Source organism: Sciurus carolinensis, chromosome 2 (genome assembly GCF_902686445.1).
Source record: "Sciurus carolinensis chromosome 2, mSciCar1.2, whole genome shotgun sequence".
Taxonomy (NCBI): Eukaryota; Metazoa; Chordata; class Mammalia; order Rodentia; family Sciuridae; genus Sciurus; species Sciurus carolinensis.
This window is the reverse complement of record NC_062214.1, coordinates 21,563,813-21,587,708: the sequence shown is the minus strand read 5'-3', so window position 1 is coordinate 21,587,708 and position 23,896 is coordinate 21,563,813. Positions and strand designations below refer to the sequence as shown.

The following is a 23,896-nucleotide window of genomic DNA, read 5'->3' as shown; positions in this document are numbered from 1 at the left end:
CAGTACCCCTAGAGGGATCGGGAGGAATTCTGACCTTCTGGAATGATTCCGGGAAACACTGAAGACTTCTTGCCCTGAAAGCAGCCTCAGCCTCAGTTTCTTCCTCTGTAAACCAGGAATCCTGGCAAGCCCTACCTACCTTTCCAGGTGGTTGTATTCAGACGCTTCCAAAGAGAGAGGGTGACTTTTGCAGGCTGTACCTTCTTTTTTTTTTTTTTTTTTTTTTTTTGCAGTACTGGGGATTGAACTCAGGGCCTTGCGCTTGCGAGGCAAGCACTCTACCAGCTGAGCTATCTCCCCAGCCCAGGCTGTACCTTCTTAAGGAATGACAACCCACCCGGTAACAGGAAGTTGACCTGTATCCTAGGAATCATTGTTGGAGCTGCAGAGGAATAACCATCTTCATTCCCATATTACAGGAAAGTAAACTGAGGCCTGGATCTGGGACAGTGGTTCGAAGCTGATTTTGAAAACATCAGTGGGGAGGAAGGTCTCCGAGGACAAGGCTGAGTTCCCCTGAGAGACATCCTGACCTTGCAAGTTTCCCTGAGGTAGCCTTGTGCCCCCCTCTCCATGGGGTTCAAGGTTAGTACCCAGAGACTCACCCAAGAGCTTGTTAGAAAGTGTAGGTTCCAGGGTCTCACCCCACTTATATGTGGGTGGGCCCAGGTGATCTGACTCAGGTGTCTGAGGACCCAACTGGAGAAGTGCTAACCAAAAAAAAAAAAAAATGAAATAGGAAGAAACCAAAACTGTTGTACCCACAGCACAAATTCAATTGCCATTTACCAAAAACCTTCCAGCTGCAAGCCCTGGGCTGGCCTGTGCTGGGGACCCAGAGAGGCCCCGCAGTGTTGAGGGAGACACAGTGGAAATGGGCACCACTCCCTTCCTGCCACTTCCTCTGCATTTATTCTGGGGTTCCATTTCTAACTTTTTGAGTTAGATGCTTATCATATTCTTTGAAGTCTTTTTTTTCTTTTCTAATATAAACAGGGCCATAGATATCTCTCTGGGTACTGCTTCAGCTGCACCCGCACAAATTTGGGTATATTATATTTTCATTATCATTCAGTTCTAAATATTTTATCATTTCCCATTTGGTTTCTTCCCAATCCATGAGTTATTTAGAAGTACGTATTTTTAAATTGTCACTCATACAAGTGATGTTTTATTATCTTTTGTTACTGCACTGAGGCTAGTGCATTATTTCTTTGACATTTGTTGAGACTTGCTTTGTAGTTCAAAACATGGTCGAGGTACATGTTTGAAAAGAATATGTATTTGCTAATGGCTGGGGTCAGGATTATCTGTGTTCTGAACGTTCAGTGACAGTTCTGGATAGTTCGAGAGAATAGCCACGGACTGTAGAAGCAAGAGGAGACTCCTGGTCTAATCTGGGCATCTCAGGGAAGGCCTCCTGGAGATGGCACTTCTTAAGGGTGTGCATGTGGGCCTAAAGGCAAGATGGGAAGGGCTTTCCACCCAGAGGGAACCACAGGGAGGTAGGGAGTAACTCTCAGCAAAAATGGAAACACTGATAGACCTTTCTAGGAACCCAGGAAAGGTGAGATAAATCTGGTTGAGGTGGCAGGTCAGGGGAGGGATGTTTCCTAGAGAACATAACAAATCCCTAAAAGCCACAGAGAAAGGAGTGTCAGGTAGCAGAGCTGTGAGAGTCACAATACTAACACCAGCTAAAATCTATTAAGCTCTAACTATTGCCTGGCACCGTCTACATTGTGATTGACTCATTTAATCCCCTCAGCAGTTTTGTGAGGTAGATACTATTATCATCTCCATTTTACAGATGAGGCACTAGAAGCCAGAGAGGTTAAGTAACTTACCCCTGGTCACACAGCTCCAAGTGGAAGAACCAGGAGTTAAAGCCAATCAGATGCAGCTTAACTCTGGCTCCTACGTTCTTAGCCACTACCTTGCTGCTACAGGTTGGCTGGGAGGGTTTTGGGAAATAACATATGGCACCCTTTGACTAGGGCTTAGATTACCTGAGACAGGGAGAGGCTGAAAAGCAGAAACTGGACAAGATGAAGACTTTACACTCAAGAAAACCAGGTTTCAGTGCTGACTTCTTACCAGCCCTGTGACCTTGAGCAAGTCACTTCCACTCGAAGAGTCTGGTGGTTCTTATCTATAAATTAGGACTGATACCCACTACGCTGCCTGCCTCACATAGGCTCAGATAAGATCCCGCCTGCTTTGCAGTGTCTGAAGTACCTGTGTCCATCAATGTTGGACCAACCCAGGGACAACTCAGAACATTACAAAAGGGAACAGGACTACATATTGCCAGCCGTGGCAAGTCATGGGTAGGTCTTGAGCTGGGGAGGTGCAGGGAAGCCTGATTCCTTTGAAAACAAAGCTGAAAAGAACCTCACAGATCTTGCATTTAGTTCTGTCAGATTCAATAAATATTTGTAAGAGTTGAACGAGTTTCAACCCTGAGCCAAGTTTCAGCTCATGATCCAATTCCAGTGGGTTGCATAGAGTGCAGATTTGAGAATTCCAGGCCTTATCCTGCCAGTGAGAAAATGAGGTTTCGATTAGCCATGTCTGCCACGGGTGCCAGAAATATAGGGTAGTGAGCGTTCTATATCTGCCATCCAGGCTGGAGCCCTGAGGCTCTCAAGGGGGACAGCACCGCCCCCTAGGGGCCATTTCTTGTTACCGCAGTAATTGGGTTAGCACTATTCCCGTTTAGAGGACAGGGAACTGATAATGTTCTCACATTGATGAACTGTCCCACCAGCATCCCACATGACTTCTAACGTCCTGCCGGCCAGTCTCATCAGAAAAAAAAAAAAAAAAACTCGCTTATAATTTCTTGAACCTGGAACCTATTTTCCATAGACAAGCACAAGTATCCTGGGAATGCATCTCTCATGAACACCAAGGAAAGGATGTGCTATGTTGACTCAGAACTTTGCCCGGGGCAGGTCGCCATTTCAGAAAAAGCGCCCCCTGTTACTTGTGGAACTGACCCATCTCTCTGCATTTTTAACCATCACTGGTTCTGCACGAAGGTGTCCTCGCCTGCTTGCTCCATCAGGTCTTCTAGAGGGCTGGTGTCCCAGCTTTTATGCTTTATGACATGTGTCATTTTATAAGTTGCTTTCTTTATATTTGAAAGGGCTTTTTATTTTTTATTATGTGTGTAAGTAGGTAACATCTATGAATTTTATTTCAGGCAAGTAAAGAGGCACATTACAAAATATTTGCTAGGACAATGGCATGTGAGGTTCAACAGGGTTGGGTGGGTTGGTGAACGACAGTGACCCACCTCCTTCCACTCAGATGGGGAAACTGAGGCAGGGGAGGGGAGAGGCTTGCCTTTGTTCATGTGGAGAGGGGAGGCAGAACTACAACTTAGACTTTAGGAAGAGCTGTCTCACTTCAGAGTGGCGGGGAACGTGGGGACAAGAGACCAATGAGGTGCCTGGGGCAGGAGAAGGGCAGGGCTGTGACAGGGGATGGAAATGAAGGCGCAGGCAGCTGCCATTGGGCTCGGGGGCAGGGGTGCTTTCTAGAGGAATCTGAGCTGGCCACTTCGCAGGGAACCGCAGAGGAAATCAGGCCATCCCACAGAGAGGCCAGACTCCTGCTGCCACCCCACCCCCACCCCAGCAACCAGAGACCCAGCCCGGGCGGCCAATCCCGAGGCCTGAGGCCCAGCAAGCCCCCGCCCAGTCCCGGTGGCAGAGGCTGCCGCTCCTTGAGAAAATGATGTGTCTGTTCCGAGAAACCAAATATCCTACAATGAATCCAATTCGATTTCACAGGCACAGGGAAACGCGATCCATCTTAAGTGTCCTCTGCGAACCTCCAGCCGCAGATAAATATTTTATTCCATCCAGGCAGTCCCAGGCAGAATATCAAGCAGCACCCAGCTGCCTCCTGGCTGGCCAGACAGTCCTGGCTGAGGAGGGTTCTGAGCCCAGAGTCTGGTGTGGCCCTAGTGTGACCTCTGGCAGGCTGCTTTTCCTACCTGAGTCCGCCTGGCCTCGCTGGCAAGCGGGGTTTGCAACACTCCCACCCCCACCCCACAGTGCTGAGCAGGGAAGTGGGTTTTCATTCATCTGACATGTAGCCAGTGGAGCAACTGCTGTGCACCAGCGTGGTTGGTGTTGGGGACCCAGTCAATCCAGGGGCGCTTGCAGAGCTCACAGTGGGAGAAGAGGGGCAGAAATAATCATGTAAACAAAGACCCCTTTTGACAGGTAAGTTTTGCAAGGAATATACTCAGGCACAAAACCAGTAGGAATGCCTGTTATCTGTAATAGGGTCAAGGAAAGTCTTCTCCTTCCCCCAAGAGACTTTTTATATTGAGATCTGAATTGGAAAAAGTTTTCCAGGAAGGTGGTTCAGCAAGTGCAAAAACCCTGCGGTAACCAAGTGCTTGGTGAGTTTGAGGCTCAGGAAAGTCAGCATTACTAGATCTAAGTGGGGAGAGAGAGACGAGAAGCTGGAGACAGTGGTGGGGCGAGGGTAGGGGGCTGGGTTCTTGCTACACCTCTGCTCAGCAGGTGAATTAAGAAACCAATCACAGCTGCAAATGAGTGGCAGGGGACCAAGTCTGTGTGTTTGGGGTCCAGATTCCTGCCAGAGTTCTGCTGCTTAGGAATCAGCTGGCATAAAGTAACTTGCCCTCGCCAGGTTCTCCATCCACCTAAGCACAGTGGTTTGGGGTTCAAATCTCAGCTCCCCTACTTAGCAGCTGGGCGAGTCACTTCACCTCTCTGGGCTTGGTTTCCTTCTCCATAAAGTGAGGTCAACTTTCATCTCCAGCAGGTTGTCAGAGGGGCTACCGTATGCCAGATGGGTCATACGTGCCCAGCGAAGGAAATTGTTGCTGTTATTACTGTCATCATCATTGTGTAACCCATTTGCTCCCTGGTGGTCGTTGTTACCACCTGTATCTTCCAGTGGCTCAGAGAGGGATGCAGCTTACTCAAGGTCACACAGATGGTGGAGGCTGGAACTCACAATCTGCCAGATTTTGTAGCTAGTCTTACTCGCTCTTTGCCACTCAGGTCTGCGATAATCTGACCATGCGTAAAAAGATAGCATGAAGTGGGTTAGAGCCTGAGACTCATCCTCTGAGAGAAGAGGCCAGAGAGAGGGTGTCTTTGCCCAGGGCTGGGCAGCCGGCAGAGGAGAAGGCCAAAAGGCCATTTTGTGCTACTGTAACAGAACACTGCAGACTAGGTGATTTCTAATGAACCGAAATCTATTGGCTCACTGTTTTGGAAGCTGAGCGGTCCAAGGTCAAGGGACTGACACTTGCATACACAGCAGAAGGTGAGGGGGGAACCCTGCTCAGGAGAGCCCCCACCTTCCAATAGCACACAATGGTTACATTGTCATTCCTGTGTGGCCCGCACAGAGCAGAGGGAGGTTTGTCTTCTGTAATCCCAGAGGGCACCGGGAGGGCCAGAGGAAACCTCCCGGAGACAGACTGAGCTCCCCAGGGGTGGATCAAGCTGCTGCCTCACCAGGTCCTGAGCCACCCATCCTGGAAGTACACAAACATTTCCAGAGGAGATTCCTACTGGTTATCTATTGCTGCAAAACAAATGACCGCCAAATTTAGCAGCCTAAAGCAACAGTAGACATTTATTGCCATATAGTTCCTGTCCGTCAGAAATTTGGGAGCAGCTCAGCTGGGTGGTCCTGGCTTGGGGTCTCTCATTAGGTTGCTGCTAGGATGTCAGCCAGGGCTGCCGCCATCTGTAGGCTTGACTGGGGCTGACACACACACACAGGGCTGGTGGCAGGATTCCATGGGGCTCCTCTAGTGCGGGAGCAGGCTCACCCTAGAGCAAGAGACCTGAGAATAACATGACAACTGCAATGTCTCATTTATTTGTTTGTTTATTTAAAATTTTTACATACTTGGGATTGAATCCAGAGCCACTTTATCACTGAGCCACATCCTGAGCCCTTTTTCGTTTTTATTTTGAGACAGGATCTCATTAAGTTGCTTAGAGCCCCACTAAATTACTCAAGCTGGCCTCGAACTTGTGATCCTCCTGCCTCAACCTCCCAAGTTGCTGGGAGTAGTTACTGACATGCACCACTGTGCCCAGCTGCAATGTCTTTCATAACCTAGCTCTGAAGGTCATGTGCTGTCATTTCTACAATATTGCTAATTGCACAGGTCAACCCAAATGTCAGTCTGGGAGGGGGCTGATTAGACAAGAGTGTGAATGCAGAAGATGAAAATCACTGGAGACCATCCTGGAGTCTGTCACCAGATGGGCTATGAAACTTGAACCGGCCTTCCACATCAGGTGTCCCCTCTCCACCTTGGTTCCCCAATGTACCATGGGGGTTGGAGCTCCTGCAGGCCCATGGTAAGGTGAATGTTAGCACATCTGTCCAGCTGCAGAGCCCCAGGTGGGGGCACCAGGGACAGGTATGTGGAGAAGGCAGTGGAGGTCCATGTGACCCCAGCATCCCCAGGACACAGAGGCAGGCTGCAGGATGTTCCCTCAGAGGGGACCATCTCAGCACCAGTCCACCTCTGATGTATCTTAAGCAGACAAGCTGCAACTGTCACCATCCCTTGTTCCCCAAAAAAGTCCCACGTAGCTGGGATCCTGTTCCATCATCTCCTCTTCCAACGTGGTTTTTTTGAGCATCCCCTACACAAGCAGCATGGGAGGGGCAGATGGGAGCGAAGTGGGGAGGATGGGGCATGTGTCGGTGGAGTTTCAGGGCGTGACACTGGTGTCCCCACACCCCAGGAGCCCAGCCTAGCTCACAGGAGGTATTTACAAATGTTTGATGGATGATGAAAATAAATAAGTGAAACAGGCACTGAAATAAAGACACTGCCATCCCAGCAAGGTGCCCCCAGCCCTGCTGGGCCAGGACAGTTCATCCAGTGCATAGGGTGGATGCTCTGGCAGCTTCTGCAGGGTCCAGAGCGCCTGGTGCTGGAAGCTGGGCCCGCCGCAGACCCCGGGGTGGGGGGAGAAGGGCAGCAGAGGCAGAGGACACACCAGCCTGCAGGGAGTGCCACCTGGGGAGACTGAATGTGTCGCAGGCGAGCAGGAGCAGAGGGACCAGGGGCCTGGACGGGCCGGAGTGGGTCATTACTAAAGGAGCACGTGCAGGGAGAGGGCCTGGGTTCGAATCCCCACTCTGTGACCCTGACAAGTTACTAGCCGCTGGTGCTCGGCTCCTGTCTGCAGACTCGGGGGCTGAGAGCCATTCGCCTTCCATGGGCCGCTGGAGCTTCCCACGGGCTCATAGATGCTGAGGCCTAGAACAGGCTGTGCGCGCACTGGCCAGGGAAGCTGGGCCATCGCTGGAAGACCACAGGGGAAATCCCAGCGGGTGCACTCGGGGTGCTGAGCAGCCGGAAGAGCTGCTATTTTTTGAACGTGTCCTGGGCATGTGCTATTTTAATAATGACAAGGAATGAGACAGGGAGGCCACGGGGCTGGGGCCCGCTGGGCCAGAGCTGATGAGGATCCACCTGCACAGAGGAAGTGAGGGCTGGATGAGGGCGTGCTGCCCTCAGAGGGGCTGTTAAAGGTGGGAGAGGGAAGAGGGTGGCAAGAGACACCCCAAAGGTGACACACCCACATCAAAACATCCCGGCTTAAATGTGCTTCTAGCTGGGAGCTTCTGGGGAAACCAGGAAACTGAGCCAGGCTGGTCCCTGAGAGAAGGGCAGAAGGCAGGCGCAGCCTGGGGCCCAGCTGGCCTCCTTGGAGGTGCCGAGACGGTGAGCAGAGTGAACGCTGGGTGTGTGTGTCGGGGGCCACCCACGGGCTCAACCTGGAGGTGGCTGTTGGCAGCTGGGACCGCGACGGTGCTCAGCCCCTGTGCCACCCATTCAGCCCCTCACCTTGGCACAGAGTTGGGTGGAGGTGAAAAGTTCATCCAGAAGGCACATTGGATGAGTCACGGCTGCTCCGCAAGACTCATGCCCTGCTCATCTCAGTCACAGGACCAGGAAGGGTGATGAGCACCTCCCAGGGGCTGGCCTATCGGCATTGACTCCCCTCTTAAAAGTGGGAGTGTGGCTTGCAGCAGGGTGACTGATGCTGTGGTTGGCTGTAACCCTGGAGCTTTGTGATCACCCAGCCCCGTGCCCATCCCTGGAAGGTGAGGGGCAGGACTCGGTCTGCTTCGCCAGCCCTGTCCCAGCCAGCCCGTCCCAGCCAGCCCCCGTGTTGTGGCCATGGGGAGCTGAGGCCGAGATTGGCAGGGGCTGGCCTGAGATCACAGAGGGGGCGAGAGGCGCAGCGAGGACCTGTGCAGAGCAGGTGGAGAGCAGGAAGCCTGCAGGCCCAGCTTTGGAACCCCCTGCTGCTGGCCAGTCAAGGTCCTTGCCTCTGAGCCTGTTTCCTTGCCTTTCAATCACAATTATTAATACCTTGGTCTTAGAGTTGTGGGAGGTCAAGTGACATCCTGTGGTAGAGGTGCCGGTGCCCAGGAGACCCTCAGTGAGTGGTGTTCCCCTTCAAAATGTGGTCCCCAAGTGCTCATTCTGCATCATTTCAGTCATTCATTCGTCTGGCTTTTATTAAGCATCTGCTGTATACCAGACCCTGAGCTGGGGATACAGACATGACTCTGAAATGTCTTTGCTCTCAAGGGGCTCAGAGTGGGGGAGAAGATCTGGAGCTGCTGGAGGGGTGACCTGAGCACTTGGTCACCTGCAAGGGTCAGAAGTGCTCATGAAGGGGCTGGGTCACTGGGATCCCAGGTTTCTCTTGGCACTCAAGGGAAAGAACATTACAGGCAGAGGAAGTGGCAGAGGGGAGTCTGGATCAGCAGGGCGGGTCCCGGGAACCCAAAGAGCCCTTTGTGTGTGGCTTCCAGGTGGGAGGCTGGTGAGGAGTGGGAGGCAGGATCTGGGCAAGGACAGCCTTGGGGCCCAGGCCAGGGCAGGCGTAGGGCTTTCCTCAAGATCCTGAGACTTGGAAGTTCATTTGGGAGGTGTTCTCTGGAAGCTCTCGTGGGAGTGGGGAAGGGAAGAGAGGGGGTCAGGAAAGGATTGTGATCCAGGCAACTGTCACTGTGGATGGCAGGGCTCAACCCTTCCAGAGACCCCTGGAAGACCCCAGAACACACAGCCCAGGAATACAGATGCAGGGTGTTGTCCCCAGCTCCCTGTTTGACTTTGCTTGAGGGCGGCTCCCAGGGCCTCAGTGGTCCCTGCCTTCCCTGTGCATAGCTGAGCTTGCTCCTGCAGGGAGAATCACAGTTGGCAGCCTTTGGGGGTGTGGGGGCGGGACTCCCACAGCATCTGCACCTGGCTTCGTCCTGCCTCTGCTTCATGAGGAACAGGGGCCAGCAAATGCCTGTGCCTGGGGGAACCCATCCATCTCAAGGGGAGTTAGGACCCCCCCTAGAGAAGGGCTCCCCCGCCCCAGGCCTCCAGGGCTGAGGCACTGTCTGTCGGGGAGCCCCGGGGTTAGGGAAGACCTGCTCAGAAGCCTCTGATGGCCCCCGGAAGACGATTCACTATTTTTTTTAGATAAATTTTTGCAATAAACAATATATTTGCCCAGATCAAAATTCTGAGGACTAAATGCAATGTCATATCCTGGATTAGATCCTGCAACAGAAAAAGGACATTAGTAAAATTAGCAAAAACCAAATAAAGTCTAGAGTTTAGTTAATAGTACTGTACCAATATTAATTTCCTAGTTTTGACAAATGTACCATTGTTATGTAAAATGATAACACCAGGGGAAACCAGGTGAGGGTTATACAGGAACTCTCTGTACTGTCTTTACAACTGGGAATAACCTAAAACGATCTCAAATTAAAGGCTCATTTTTTTTTATTCTAAAGAAACAGAGTAAATAGTCCCCTCCTACCCATTCTCCATCCACCCTGTTCCTAGCTTCTCGGGGACCTGTCCACACATAAACGACTATGAGTAATATCCTTTGCCATCTGTAATGTGACAGCACATGCCCTCAGTGCCTGGACCCTGCGGCCTCCAACTCACCTTTCTGCTTCCTTCTGGAAACACCTGGAACCTTCCAGCCAAGGGCTTTCTTTCGGCCTGAATGGGGTGGGTGAATGTGCTGGGGAGTTAAGTCCCAGAAGCAGCCCTCCGCCATCGTGGGCTGGAAGGAAGCAAAGAGCAGCTATCCTGGCTCCCTTGCCCTGGAGGGTCCCCGAAGCCTGGAGCCCCGGTTGCCCAGAGCTCAGCTGGGCAGCCACCATCTTTCCTACCCCCACCCCTAGCTCCCTCACCGTGCTTCTGGAAACCACTGCCCAGACAGACTCAAGTTCAAGCTGAGTGGTCTGCTTCATAGAGAACCAAACTAAGACCATTACCATGCCCTGTCCTGTTCCTCACGGTTCTCCTGACAGGTGCTTTGGAGTGCTTTCCACTTCAGTGCTTCCAGCGACCTTGTTCTTTTTCACAGCTGCCTAGCATTCCAGAGTATGCAGGTCATAACTTATCTGGTTCCCCAATGTACAGATGTTTGGGTCATTTTCAGACATTTGCTAATTACAAATATTTTAAGAAAAAACAAAAGACCACAAAAGCCCCCACCATTCCTGGCTGCCACGTGTTGAGCAACTTTTCCCCACCATGCCCTTCCGCCATGATGTTCTGTCTCACCTCAGGCCCCGAGCAATGGAGCCAGCCCACCACGGACTCAAACCTCTGAAGATGTGAGCTGAAATAAAACTTTTTCCCAAAAAGGAGAAAAGAACCCTGCACAAGCCTGGTACAGTGGCGCACATAAGTTCCAGGGCAGCCTAGAGCAACTTAGCAAGGCCCTGTCATAAAAGAAAAAAAGAAATTCCCCTCACATCGATCCTCCCCCGTGCATGAGGCAAGGCTGCTGAGTGGTTAGTTCCTAGAAGTGGAACAGCTGGTGCCAGCGGCCTTCCAGGCCCTGCTCTATTCAGATGGCTGATGGCCTCCAGTCTAAATGTACTCCCAAGGAATATATTAAGGTCCTCCATGATCTGACCCCAGCCAGGCAACTGCCCCTCCCCTTCGAAGCCCACACCCACCCCAAGGACTACTTTCTGTCCCCTAGCACTCCCCATGTCTCTCACCCTTGACCATGATTTTGTCTGTGCTTTTCCCTTTTAAAAAATGCTCTTTCCTGCATCTTTACCTGTTGAAATCTAACTTGGCCCCAGAGATCTGGCTGAAATGCCACCTCTTCTGGGCAGTCCTCCTGGGGCCTAGTATTAATCTCTCCCTTCACGGGGCTGCACCCCTGGCTCGGGTGCTTCCTGGGATTTATTTTTGTGTGTTATCTAACTGCTGTGTATATTTCTGCCTCCTGCACTTGGCCACAAGCTCGTGAAGGGCTGGGACCATATGAGTCACAGAGCAGGCCCCATTAAATGCTGGAGGAATTGCATTAAATATGCTGGCAGTTGCTGCGTTCTGATCATTTCATTCTGCCATTTGCCAGCTTGACCTTCCAGGATGGTCCTCAGCGGGGGCTGGAATAGAACAAGCCGAAGCAGGTGGCCTCTGGGACCCACCTGCCCCACAGTCAGCGCTCTGAGGCCAGAGGGCAGGCCCCGTGTTCCCTGTACGGTCCCTCCTAACGGTCCTCTCCCAGCCAAGTGGTGGGAGGTTTGGGGGAGCACGCAATTAGAGGTCGGGTCCCTTGAGCGCAGCCCAAGTCTGGGGCTTTGTGAGGTGGTGGCAAATTGGATGCTGTTACCTGAAAGTGGAGAGGCAGCTCCAGTCACTGGTTGGCAGTGCAGGCTCTGGGGCCAACTGCCCGGTTCCACCCCAGCTCCAGCACTGGTGTGACCTTGTACAGATCATTTCTTTCTGGGCCCTGATACTCTCTATAAAATTGAAGCTAATACCCACTTGAGAGGGCTGCCAGGGAAGCCAACAAGATCCTTCATATCAAGTGCCCCTGTTCATGCGGGAAGCCCAGGATAACAAGCTTCAGAGACGTCCTGACTCCCAGGCTTCGGGTTCCTCTGACAACCCCAGCTCCGCTTTATTGAGCACCTGCCAGAAACTTCACTGGGTGCTCTGCACACACACACCCTCACTGAGGCTCATGGGTGCCCTACTGGTGAGATATCTTTTCAAAGTGTGCAAGGACACACATAAAATGTGCCATTTTCAAGTTATAATATTCAGTTGCATGAAGAGCCTTCCAGAGCTGTGCGCCCCTCACCCCCATCTGTTCCAGAATTCTTTGATCAGCACTCACAGAGACCTGGCCCCTGGGAACCATCACTGCCCATGGGTTCCTCCCAGCCCCTGGAAACTACCAGTCTCCTTGGGGTTCTTGTTTGTTTGCAGTGCTGAGAACTGAACCCGGGGCCTCAGCCATGCCAGGTGAGTGCCCTAGCTGAGCTCCACCCAGCCTTTTCGTTTTTCATTTCAAGACAGGGTCTTGCTAAGTTGCTGAGGCTGGCCTTGAACTTGCTATCTTCGTGCCTCAGCCACCTGAGCAGCTGGGATGACAGGTATGTGCCAGCAGGCCCAGCGTAATCTATTTTTCGTTCCTATGGATTTGCCTCTTCTGGACGGTTTGTGTAATGGGATCACACAGTAAGCGACCTTTTCCGTCTGTCTCCTTTCACTTAGCCTAATGGTCTCAAGGTTCATCCCTCTCGTAACATGTATCAGGACTTCATTTCTTTTTATGGCAGAATAATATCCCATTGCATGGCAAGCGAACGATCCATACTTCCCAGGGGAGAAAACTAGCTCAGAGAGGTCACCCCCCTGCGCAGAGTGGAGCGAGATCTATGCCCAGCTTGGATGGGGTCCAAACCGGTTCTCTTCCTGCCTTAGCACCTCTGGTGGCCACTGCTGTCCCATCCAGCCAGTCCCATTTGCTCTCTCACAAGGCCTCACACAGTTGGGAACATTGTTTTTATTTTCAAACAGAAACCTGAAGTGGAGGCAGTGACTCGCCTGAGGTCACACAGTGAATTAGTGGGACAGGACTCTTGGCCCCGCTAGCACAACAACTTCTGCTTTAAAATGGCAGCCCAAGGGGGCCTCAAGTTCAGCCAGACCCTACAAGAACAGGAAGATCAGTGTCTGCCCCGTCCCCTTCCCAGCCCAGAGCTGCCCGTCCCCAGAGCTATCTGTGGGGCTGACAGGCACCGGCTCTGCAGCTGTGGCCAGCAGCCCCTACCAGCCCTTCTGAAAGGCCTCAGGAACATCCAAAAAGGGTGGCTTTTTGACTTTTATTCATCAGCAAAAAATCCCCTTTCTGTCACCCTGCACCTCACCCAGCGTGGCCTGACTGCCCACTCCCCAGGTGGGGCTGGGCTCAGGGGCAGTCGGGACACCTGAGTCCTCCACAGCCTCCACCTGCTGTGTGACCTTGGTCAAGCCCGGCCTGCACCCAGTTAGCAAAGCAGAGCATGAGAGCTTGGACAGGACGCGACAGGTTTGGAGCTGAGCAACATCCACAACCCAGAGGCTCCAGAGAGGCTTCTGTGGAACTGCAGAGGACAGAGACCCCGGTCCTGCCCGCCTCCAGCTCCGTGAGGAAATGCTCATGTTCTAGGCCCATGCTGTCCCCAGAACAGACAGTGCTTATGCAGATGGCCTATCTGCGCTGTCCCTGTGGTGGCCACTAGCCAGACAAGGCCATTGAGCACTTGAAATGTGGCCGGTGTGACTGAACTTTTTAAATTTAATTCTCTTAAATGTAATTAATGTACGGCAGGTCTAGCGGATTGGCTCTGGGGACACACAAAGGAAAGAGGGCCGCCAGAGAGCGCCTGCAGCCCAGAACACCCAGCCTTGGTTGGTTTCAGACCTCGGAAGAGTGCTGGCCCGGAGTCCACTGCAGTTGGGCGGGCTGGTGTTTCTGACCCCCGTGAGCTTCCTGGAAGCACGGTCCCTAGCCCCCCCGGCTCCTGGAGCCCACACTCCGGAAGCCCACGTTCCAGGCCTCCTCTTGTGTGGCAGCAGCGCCTGGTGCCAACACCAGAAGCAGCTGGAGCAAGGCAGCGGGCTTGGAGGGGCCTGGAGGCGGACGGGAAGGAGCTGGTCACCAGCGTCATCCTGGTCACCTCTTGTCCCCCCAGATCAGGCTCTTCCTAGGTAAATGTGGGGCGACCCTGATTCTTGTAGGAATCCAAGGAAGAAGCTCAGACCGACTCATCCACTCCATCTCAGCCGCAGACCCCTCTTCCTCTGTCCTGTGCCCCACGGTCCTTCACGCTTGGAGGGAGCATATACTCCCTCATCTAAACCGTGACACCGCTGAGAACGAAACAGCAGTGACCACGGGTGCCCCAGGGCCACAGGCAGAGCACAGCCACGCCAGCACACGCCGCCCTCTCCACACATCAGCGTCTAGAGTGCCAGCTCTGGGCAGGGCCCTCGCTGGGGGCTGAGAGGGACCCTGGGGCTGCCTGTGAGTGCTCAGGGTGGCATCATGGTGGCAGGTTCCCATCATGAGTGAGCCCAGAGGAGGACTTACCCCATTTGCAAGGTCAGGGAAGACTTCTTGGATGGCTCCTCTGAACGTCAAGGGCGTCCAGCAGGGAAGGAGGCTGGTGTTTTCAGGAAGGTCCTGGGGAACAAACACCTGCCCAGCCCATCTGCAATGCAAACAGGGAGCAGCAAGAAAGGCAGCAGGGGTGACAACCACCCCATTCTCTCCCATTGGGCAGATCAGATCCTCTCCACTCCCTCCCTCGGTGGCTGTCTGACATGGCTGTCTGACGACCTCATTCATTTAGCAGCTTTTTTTTTTTTTTTTTTTTGCAGTACTGGGGTTTGAACCCAGGCGTGCTCTACCATTGAACTACATTCCCAGCCCTTTGTATTATTTATTTTGAGAAAAGGCCTCGCCAAGATACTGAGACTGATCTTAAACTTGAGATCCTCCTACCTTAGCCTCCCAAGTCCCTGGGGTTACAGGCGTGCACCACCATGTTTGGCTTCATTTAGCAATTTTTTATTGTGCACCTACTAGGTACCTGCTCTGTGCCTAGCACCATGGATACAGTGGAAAATGAAACCAGCATGGTTCCTCATCTGTCAGAGCCCACAGAGCATAGAAGACATTAATCAAGAACATTGGGCTGGGGAGATAGCTCAGTTGGTAGAGTGCTTGCCTCACAAGCACAGGGCCTGGGGTTCAATCCCCAGCACTGCAAAAAAAAAAAAAAAAAAAAAAAAAAATCCATAAGGAACAACAACAACAACAAAAAAAAGAACATGGGGAACGAAGCAACATAACTAGAGACCTGATAAGCATTTTGAAGGAAATCATTGAGAGACAGCAGGATGGGATGGAGGAGCCTCCTTAGAGGCAGGTCAGGGGAGGCCTCTGAAGAAGTGACATTTGAATGAAGACTTGAATCAATAGAAGCAGCTGAGTATGTCGAGTTCAGAGGGAAATGTTTAGGTAGAAGGGAACATTCTTCCAGAGGGCAAAGGCCCTGTGGCCACAAAGAGCTGGGGGTATGGCAGAAAAAAAACTAATGAGGTAAGTATGGCTGAGTGAGCATGAGGAAGCTGGGGTTTTGCCTGGATGAGGAGACTTTCATGAATTTAGAGGAATGGGGCGAAGTGATTCCATTGACTTTTTCAAGGATGACTTTATGATCTGACTCTGTAGGCTTTTTTTCTGAGGAGCCTCTAATACTTGCCTCTGTGTTTCCTCAAAGATGAGTGCTGAGCAAAACCTCAGCTGAGGCCAGACAAGTTTTAAATGGTGTGTGGTCACAGAGACCAAGGTCCCTACTGTGCCCTCACCCCCAGGAGCTACAGTTTCCACATCCTGGGCTCGTGTGCAGAGTCCACTCTCAGGAAGGGCCCAGGAATTCTGCTCTGAGTGGCTGCCTCCAAGCAGCTGAGGGGCCCACAGTGGGGACCGTGTCAGTCACATGTCCCAGGCAGCCATTGCCTACAATTTGGTCAACCAAACAGCCAGTTGACTGGATGTCACGCTTTTCAAACAGTTGCCATGGGCACGGACCCAAGCTGGAAACAAGTCAGACCTTGACTTTGTCAGGGTAGCAGTGCTAAGGAAAAGGAGCCTGGAGCTCGGCTGGTGGACAGGGCCATGGCATGGGGACTGAGGCAGGCCCAGGCCACCCCTCCTGGCTGGTGACGTCACCACTAGGGCTGAGCTTTCTCCTCTAACACGGGAGTATTAGTGACCTGGTCCTGCGTAACACCTGGCTCCCAAGCCCAGCGGTATGATAGGCGTGTTCTCACGCTGCTGCTGAGGGCAGGGAGCCCAGGAGCCGCCCACTGCATGGCCCAGGGTCCCTCAGGACATTGCAGTCAAGTTGGCTCACTCACGTGGCTGCAGGGCAGGGCTGGCTGTGGGCGGAGGCCTGGGTTCCTCCCACAGAGACCTCTCCCTAGGGCGCTCAGCACCTTCCTCAGGTGGCAACTTCCCCAAGACAGCAAAGTGGAGGTGCCATGTCTGTCCTGACCTGGACTCACAATCAAACTCAGTCATGGCCACAGTACCCGGCTGGTCCGGTGCGTGAGGACATGCCTGCTGGGAGATGGGGGTCACCGGGGCGCATGGTGGAGGCGTGGACTTACCTAGAAGAGCTCCCAAGTCGCCACTCAGTGCACGTCCTGGTGACTGGCGCGAGTGGGAAACGCAGCCCGCCACTGCCTTACTCCGGCCCGTTTCCCCGCCCCGGGGCTGCCCACACTCTTTCATTTAGCAAACGTCAACTATATCCAGGCCTTGTGCTGACTGCAGTGACAAGGGTGCCCCCGTGTGCTGTCCTGGGACACTCAGGGCACTTATCAGGTCAGGAGCTTTGGGACTGTTGGTCGGTCAGCCGTCTGGAGGCAGCTGGGAGCTGAGGCCCAAGTGTAGTGAAGGAGAGTCATGTCCTGAGGGCAGAGCGGGTCAGGCAGCCAGAGCAGCCAGGGCAAGAGTGGGGACAGATGAACCATGTTCAAGGACAGACGAGACCCAAGGGGGAGAACGCTGAGAAGCTGGCCTTTGGCCGGGACAGGACCTGCCGCCCGCATCTGGGCAGGAGGCGGTGGGCCCAACCCTGGTGGACTGAGGGGTGGCGAGAAGCAGGGAGTGCTGGGGACGGGCCGAAGTCCACGCAGGCCGTGCGGTATTGGGGCCAGGTGTGTGGCGAGCCAGCTGGAGCACAGTTGTCAGGCGCTGGACTGGGTGGGCTGCGGAGCAGCAGGCGTGGGGCAGGGGTCACGTGCTCCATCTTGGGCCTGCCATCCAGAGTGACATGTCACCCAGGCAGTTAGAGATATGAGTCTGGTGTTTGAGAGCAAGGTTGGGCAGAAGATATAAATTTCGGAGCTGTCAGAGATAGGTGGTGTCTGAAGCCACCTCAGGACGAGAGCAGCAGCGGAGAGGCATGCAGAGGACGAGGAGCCCCGGTCCCTCCAGCTCCAGGTCGGGGGGAAGCCGCAAGAAACGGAGCAAGAGGTGGAGAGGAGGACAGGAGGGTTATGTGGAGACAAAGCCACGGCCCATGCAGCCTGCCCTCTCTCCCTTCACCCCCACCCAGGTGGCCTGTGGCCCGAGGCCTCACAGAGCCCACCTTCACCCTTCCACACACTATTCCTCCAAAGGGCTACGGCAGCGTCTGTGTCCTCTGTGGAAGGCTCAACCACTCCTCTTCATTTCCAGCCCTTCTTCACTCAGTCCATGCCACCATGACCCACTCTACCTGTCCCTCTCTCCTTCACTGACAGAGCTCGACACTGAGCAGGACTCTCCCCTCCCTTCATTTAGATTCTACCTCTGTTAATGCAGCCTTAGAAATAATCTCTCAAAGAGCAGCAAACGTAGAAGATATAAGTTGTGAATGGTCAAGGATCAGAACTGGTTAAAGGAAAGAGTCGTGACGAAGGAAGCGCGGTGTGTAATGTCTGAAACATGATGTGGGGCCAGGTCCATGCGGGTCTGCTTTGCCTCGCCAAAGAATCTGGACTTGAGGAGGGAAGAGGGATCCACAGAAAGTTCTGAATTAGGGTAATGGTGTAGCAGGTGAGCTGTGCTCAGGAAGAGCCATGCTGGGCTCTGTTCCTGGCCGTGTCCCTAATTAGCTCTCCCGTGCTCACAGGCCCGGGGCGTGGCAGGAGGCCCTGTTGCGGGGCAGGCAGCGAGAAGCGGCTGCAGACACGGACACCACAGAGCAGAGAGGCCTCCCGGAGGCGGCAACTCCGTGGTCCCTCGGCGTTTCCGTGAGGGCAACGAGGCTTGTATTAATGAGAGGTAATCATGGGCACCCGGATGGGCCTAAGTATAGCTCATCGACAAAGGCAGCGCGAGGCAGCCAGCTGTGCCCCCCGCAGGTCAAGGCTGCCTATTTTAAGGCCTCTCTGAAGGTGAGGCTCCTTCCACCCCAAGTGTTGGGTGAGGAGGAGCTGGCGCCCAGCGAGCCAGGAGCCCCAACTGAGGGGACGAGAGTGACCATCTTCACACAGACCCCCACTGCCCAGAGGGGGAGGTTGAGGCTACAGCAAGAAAAGAGCAGAGCCAGGATTTGAACCCTGGCTGCCTCCACCTGAAGCGTTGGCCCGTCCCAGGCGGGGACTGGCACCAAAGTGCCGCGATTCATCCTCATCATAATCTTGAGAAGTATGGCCATCATCCCCAGGTCGGAGAAGAGGAAACTGAGGTTCAGAGGGAATCATTAAATTGCCAGGTGTCCTGCAGTGAGGAAGCAAAGTAGAATCATTTCCACCCTGTCTTAGGTCAGGTCCCCAGGAAAACTCAAGATTCTGAGGACAGAAGTTTCCCGGGAAGTCTCTCAGGACATGGCACAGCCAGGAGGTGCAGAATCAGGTAGAGGAGGCGTCGTGCCTCTATGCAGTAACGGCAAAAGCCTCGGCTAAAGCCATGGGGCTCCAGAGCTGAGGTGACCCTTCAGGGCTGCTGCACGTGGGATAGGAGAGCCACATCGTGGTGCCCAAATGACCACCAGCTACTGGATGCAGGCTGCCCCTGGGAAAGGGGTGGCACTCTGGGGAGGCATCTCTCCTTTGGCTGAGAGCAGTTCGTAGCAGGAACATGGCTGTGAATAGTCTGCAGTCTTAGCAGGTGGCAGCCGAGAAAGCCTCGGTGCAGGGGGGACCTGGGTAACCACCATGGTGTCCCATGCAAGTTCAACTCCAGAGCATCTCTCCCTCCACCCCAGGAGCCCTCAGTGAAGGGACTCAGTTACTTTGTGGAACTATCAGGCTACGGGTGCTGTGGGGAGAGAATCCCTCAGTGTTAATGAGGCAGGAAAGAGCAGGTAAGTAGTCAGACCTGGAAAAAGGAAAACACCATCCAAAACCTATAGGGCCAGGTGTGGTGGCAGAGGCCTGTGATCCCAGCTGCTCGGGAGGCCGAGGCAGGAGGATCTCAAGTTTGAGCCCAATCCGGTAAGTAAGACCCTGTCTCAAAATAAACAATAAAAAGGCCTTGGGATGTAGCTCGGTGATGGAGCACCCCTGGATTCAATCCCCAGTACCAGAACAAACAAATAGCAGGGGGGAAAAAAAAAAAAAACCCTATAGGGACAGGAGAAAATATTTGCAAACCCCATATCTGATAAAAATTTAATATTCAGAAAATATAAAGAACTCCTCAAATTCAACAACAAAAATGGCCAACAACCTAATTATAAAACAGGAAAAGGACTTCAATAGACATTTCACCAAAGAAGTCATATGAATAGCCAATAAGCACACGAAAAGATGCTTCATCACCAGTCACCAGGGAAATGCAAATCAAAACTACGTTGAACCGGGTGCAGTGGTGCACGCCTGTAATCCCAGCAGCTTGGGAGGCTGAGACAGGAGGATCATGAGTTCAAAACCAGCCTCAGCAACTCAGCAAGGCGCTAAACAACTCAGTGAGACCCTGTCTCTAAATAAAATACACAAAGGGCTGGGGATGTGGCTCAGTGGTTGAGTACCCCTGAGTCCAATCCCTGGTACCAAAAAAAAACAAAAAGCAAAAAACCACACTGAGATACCAGTTCACACCTAATAGGCTAACTATACTTAAAAAAAAAAAAAAAAAAAATAGGAAAGTACATGTGAGGGTGGAGACATTGGAACCTCACTACATCGATGGCGGGAAAGTAAAATGGTGCAGCTGCTGTAGAAAATAGCTGAGTAGTCCCCCCAAAAGTTAAACAGAATTGCCATATGAACCAGCAATTCTACTCTAAGGCATGTACCCCCCAAAAAATTGGAGACCAGGACTCAGATACTTGCACACCAATGTTCAGAGCAGCACTATTCACAGTGACGGAAAGGTGGAAACAATCCACAGGTCTATGGGCAGGTAAAGGGATGAACAAAATGTGGCCCATACAGTCATGTCTTCCACAGGGACGTTTCGGTCAACAACAGACCACATAACAACCAAGGACCCAGAAGATGATGTCCCCTAGGGATGTCATGGCCACACATTAGTTTGTGTGAGTAACTCTGCAGTGTTTGCACAATGATGATGGCGCCTAAGACACGTTTCTCATACTGTCTCCCCATCATCAAGCATCGCGTGACTGTAGGGAGCATTACGCAGCCACAGGAGGGGACGGAGTTCCCATACAGGCTGCAACAGACACACTCTGAAAACACTGCTGAGTGAGATGGCTCACGCCAAACGTATGCGTCCACTAATTTGGAATAGCTGTAACAGGCAGTCACAGCAGGAGAAGGCAGATTAGATGCTACCAGCGGCTGAGCCAGGCACAGTGGCACACGCCTTGATCCCAGCAGCTCAGGGTGCTGAGGCAGGAGGACTACCAGCCTCAGCAACTTAGCGAGGCCCAAGGCGACTCAGCAAGACCCTGTCTGGGATGTGGCTCAGTGGCTAAGCACCCCTGGGTTCAATCGAAAACAGAAAAAAGAAATTACCCATGGCTAAGAGAAGGGAGAAGATAAGGATCGCTGCTGAATGGGCACAGAGTTTCTGCTTGAGATGATGAAAGGTTTTAGAAATAGACGGTGATAGTGTTCGTGTGACATTGTGAATGAACAAAACTGTACATTTAAAATGGTTAAAATCGCAAATTTTATGTTGTTTATATTTAAAAATAAAACCTATGAGAAATAGGGAAATTCATGGAGACAGAAAGCAGATTGGCGGCTGGGAACAGGGACTTGGATGATTGCTTAGTGGGTACAGAATTTTCTGTGGGGTTAAGAAAAAATCTTAGAACTAGATGGAGGTCGTCATTACACAGTACCGCGAATGTACTAAATGTTACTGGATCGCACACTGTAAAATGACTCATTTTCTCCTTAATTAAAAAAAGGGGGGGCTGGGGCTCAGTGGCAGAGCACTTGCCTAGCATGTGTGAGGCCCTGGGTTCGATTCTCAGCACTGCATATAAATAAATTATTAAGGTCCATTGACAGTATGTTTTTAAAAAAGGGAGAAACTGTGGATAAATAAAATCTATGAGCTACAACTAGACAGGCATTCAAGGGGAAATGTTTAGTCTTTCTGTGACACATTTATTGGAATATAAGGATGTCAGAGAGTGAATGAGCTAGTTTCCAACCCAAAAATGTGGGAAAGGAGCCAGGCACAATGGTGCACACCTACAGTCCTAGCTACACAGGAGGCTGAGGCAAGAGGCTCAGGCCAGCCTCAGCAACTTAGCAAGACCCTGCCAGAAAATAAATTTTAAAGAAGAAAGGGCTGGGGATGTAGCCTAATGGTAGAAAACTTGCCTAATATGCTTAAAACCCTGGGTTCAATCCTCCACCCCAAAAAGTGCAAAAAGAAATAAAATGTCCTGGACCCGGCTGTGACAGGGACATGGAGGAAGCAGTTTGAACCCCTGGAACTGCACTGTCCAGTGATGACAATGAGCTAGCAAACAAGTAAGCACGTGGGAGTCTCCAAGGTTGAAGGGAGCTGTGAAGAAACCCAGCAGGCAATGAACCGACTGGCAGGTGGAGAGCAGAGGGGGTGAGGCGGCGGAGCTGGCAGGGCCCACTTTGCTGAGGCACCGCGTCATGCCTTCCCGTCTCCCCTCGGGGCTGTACCTCAGCTGGTGGACTCGGCCCCAACGCCCTCCCCTTCCTTTGCAGATCGTCCAGTTCAGGGATGGGGCCTGAGTTCAGAGTCAGGAGACCTGGGTTCTGGTCTGGCTCTGGCATGTGCCCTCTGTTCCCTGGGCTGACAGTCCTCCTCTCACAAGAGGGCCTGGAGCTTCTGACGGTTCTAGAGGTCTGAGGTCCGCAGGGGGTCACAGGGCTGCTTCCTTCTGGAGGCTCCATAGAGAATCATCTCCGGGCCTCTTCCAGCTTCCAAAGGCCACCTGCATCCCCAGTTCATGACCCAGCATCACTGTGACCTCTGATTCCATCCTCGTGCCTCCCTCTTAAAAGGATCCCCATGATTAGGCTGTGTCCACCCAGATCCAGATAACCCCCATCTCAAGCTACATCACACCTGCAGAGTCCCTTTTGACAAGGACATGGACATGTCGGGTGCAGCCACACTTGGCTTTGGTGTGCCTGGCTGCCCCACCCTCACTGGCTCTGCTTCAGCCAGACCTACTCCTGTGGATCCTCAGCGCAGCAGGCCCAGGCCAGACCAGGTTGTGGGGCTCCTCCGAGCAGGCGGGTGCCGCCCAGAGCTTAGAAGCCTCGCTGACCTCCCTCTGCTCCACGGTATCCACAGGATTGAGGCCCAGGAAAGGGAAGGGGCTCACCTAAGTTTGGGACTGCTATTTCCAGAATGCCCCTGACGGGGAAACCCTGAAAGCCGGCTAGTCCAGCTGCCCCATTTTATAATGGAGAAACAGCACAGTGACTTCACCCAGATGCCACTGCCTTGTGAGGCCTTGCTCGGTTCACCCAGTCCTAAGGACATGCCTCTGTTCTTGACTCTGTAAGTGCTTCATCTCAATTTGGAAATGATGGGCTATGGGCTTGGTGTCAGGGGCCCCCAACACCTAGCCCAGAGGTCTATCTCAGATTTGGTGAGGGACATAGCAGATTTGGACAGAGGGTTTACATTCGACATAAGGATTCCTCTGCTTGTCCAAGTGAAGAGTTGGAAAGCATGCTCCTAACAGGTAAGACAGGCCTCTGCCTGGGTCCCACTCTTTTTTTGAGGCTCCGGGGATTGAACCCAGGGGCACTTAACTACTGAGCCACATCCCCAACCCTTTTTTGTATTTTATTTAAAGACAGGCCTTCACTGAGTTGCTTAGGGCCTTGCTAAGTTGCTGAGGCTGGTTTTCAACTCGTGATCCTCCTGTCTCAGCCTCCTGAGCTGCTGGGATTATATGCGTGCCCCACCGCACCTGGCTTAGGTCCTACTCTTTAAAGGCTTCTCTGACCCTCTGAAGGGCTTCGCTCTTCTCCACAAGATAAGAAGTATTCAGGGACCAGGGGACATGCCCACCAAATCCCACATTCCCCATTTAGGCTACACCCTGGATACTGAGGATCCTGGGATTCTCTAAATGACCCTAAACCACTTCCAGGACCAATGTGGGGTCTTCCCAGGGGAGACCAGCCCTACCAGGGGACCATCATGCTGTTGGAGCCTGTGTGGATGGGCTTTGGATGTGGGCTGGGGTGCACTCAGTACTGCTCCTCCTGATGGGAGACAGACTCCAAGATGGGAAAGACTGGGGTGGGAACCCTCCCCACCCCACACGCTACCATGGAATCCAGAGGAGCAGGGAGCTGTGCATCTGAAGGGGCTTGCATGTTATGATGGAGATCTGTGCATCCAGCTGGGCGAGGAGAGCATGGGCTGCCAACAGCTGACTGGCCACAGCCACAACCTTCCCTTACACCCAGCGGGTGTGGCCTCCCCTTGGGTTCTTATCCTCCACCCCATAACAGCAAGGGCAGACTCCCTGACTTGGGTCCCACCAGTGCCAAGGTCTGTCCTTCCTGGTGCCCTGCCCCTCTGAATCCAGCTGAGCAGCTGACCCCTCTCTG

General features: G+C 52.8%; 1 protein-coding gene across 5 annotated transcripts in view; it reads left to right on the top strand.

The window, feature by feature from the left end:
- The window catches only part of Dlgap4 (DLG associated protein 4), a 175,764-nt gene that overhangs the window by 76,131 nt on the left and 75,737 nt on the right, over nucleotides 1-23,896 (top strand). The window contains exon 1 of one of the 5 annotated variants that reach the window (XM_047538758.1): nucleotides 18,183-18,197. The exons of the other annotated variants lie outside the window; for them this stretch is intronic. The gene's annotated coding sequence lies outside the window, so the exon portion shown is untranslated. Of the gene's footprint in view, nucleotides 1-18,182; nucleotides 18,198-23,896 lie in introns of those variants that run through there. 5 annotated transcript variants of the gene reach the window in all.